This window comes from Bison bison, unplaced genomic scaffold (genome assembly GCF_000754665.1).
Source record: "Bison bison bison isolate TAMUID 2011002044 unplaced genomic scaffold, Bison_UMD1.0 scf7180017851375, whole genome shotgun sequence".
Taxonomy (NCBI): Eukaryota; Metazoa; Chordata; class Mammalia; order Artiodactyla; family Bovidae; genus Bison; species Bison bison.
In genome coordinates, this window is record NW_011481948.1 from 147,830 (window position 1) to 149,693 (window position 1,864).

At 51.3% G+C, this 1,864-nt stretch overlaps 1 protein-coding gene across 1 annotated transcript in view; it reads right to left on the reverse strand.

The window, feature by feature from the left end:
• POLN (polymerase (DNA directed) nu) overlaps nt 1-1,864 on the reverse strand; it is a 147,468-nt gene that overhangs the window by 10,011 nt on the left and 135,593 nt on the right. The gene's annotated exons all lie outside the window — the stretch shown is intronic.

Here is a 1,864-nt window from a genome sequence, read left to right on the forward strand (position 1 = left end):
GTCACTGCTGAGTTTTCCAAATTTGCTGGCATATTGAGTACAGCACTTTCACAGCATCATCTTTCAGGATTTGGAATAGTTCAACTGGAATTCCATCATCTCCACTAGATTTGTTTGTAGTGATGCTTCCTAAGGCCCACTGGACTTCACATTCCAGGATGTCTGGCTCTAGGTCAGTGATCACACCATCGTGATTATCTGGGTCGTGAAGATCTTTTTTGTACAGTTCTTCTGTGTATTCTTGCCACCTCTTCTTAGTATCTTCTGCTTCTGTTAGGTCCATACCATTTCTGTCCTTTATTGAGCCCATCTTTGCATGAAATGTTCCCTTGGTATCTATAGTGTTCTTGAAGAGATCCCTAGACTTTCTCATTCTATTGTTTTCCTCTATTTCTTTGCATTGATCGCTGAGGAAGGCTTTCTTATCTCTCCTTGCTATTCTTTGGAACTCTGCATTCAAATGGGTATATCTTTCCTTTTCTCCTTTGCCTTTCGCTTCTCTTCTTTTCACAGATATTTGTAAGGCCTCCTCAGACAACCATTTTGCCTTTTTGCATTTCTTTTTCTTGGAGATGGTCTTGATCCCTGCCTCCTGTACAATGTCACAAACCTCTGTCCATAGTTCTTCAGGCACTCTGTCTGTGAGATCTAATCCCTTGAATCTGTTTCTCACTTCCACTGTATAATTGTAAAGGATTTGAGTCATACCTGAATTGTCTGGTGGTTTTCCGTACTTTTTTCAATTTAAGCCTGAATTTGGCAATAAGGTGCATAGGGCTTCCCTGGCGGCTCAGCTGGTAAAGAATCCGCCTGCAGTGCAGGAGACCCCAGTTCAGTTCCTGGGCCAGGAAGATCCCCTGGAGAAGGGATAGGCTACCCACTCCCGTATTCTTGGGCTTCCCATGTGGCTCAGCTGGTAAAGAATTTGCCTGCCATGTGGGAGACCTGGGTCGATCCCTGGGCTGGGAAGATCCCCTGGAGAAGGGAAAGGCTACCCACTCCAGTATTCTGGCCTGGAGAATTCCAGGACTGTATAGTCCCTGGGGTTGCACAGAGGTGAACACGGCTGAGTGACTCACTTTCACGTCACTGTATGTAGAACAGATGAGCAGTGCAAGTTCGATGCATGAAGCAGGGCCCCCAAAGCCAGTGCTCGGGGCAACCCAGGGGATGGGGTGGGGAGGGAGGTGGTGTGGGGGTTCAGGATGGGGGGATACATGTACATCTGTGGCCGATTCATGTCGATGTATGGCAGAAACCATCACAGTATTGTAAAGTAATTATTCTTCAATTAAATAATTTTTAAAAAAGAATGTAGGCTCCATGGTGACCATGAACAGGAGGAAATGTCTGAAGACGTAAAGGAGAAAGCTTCCTGAGGGAAGGTGGGCGACCTCAGGTGAGGGAAGCGTCCTTCACCTTGGATGTAGGTGCACCAGAGGATGTAAGAGCACCAGAAGCCCCGGGACACAGCGAGCTCTGCAGAGAGGGCGGCCCCAGGCACAGGTCCCCTGCCCCAGCGGGTCCCTGTGTCCCAAAGGGTCTCCGTGTCCCAGCGGGTCCCCTGTCCCAGCGGCGGCAGGGGAGGGGTCCAGCTGTCCTCACGGCTGGGGACATGCTGCAGGCACGTGGGGGTGAGCATGCCCCTCAGGGTGGGCCCATGACACACAGCGTTTCAGAAGGTTTTCCCACCTAACCCGCCACGCACTTCACCCCTGGTGGGGGTAGGCTGAGCCCCAGGGAGGGGTCCTCGGCAGGGCAGGCTCTCCCCATGGCCACACACAGAGCCGGAGGCTTCTAGGGTGGAGCGCGCAAACGTACATGGAGGGCAAGGTGGGAGGGGGAGACCGGGGGGCTGCCAGGA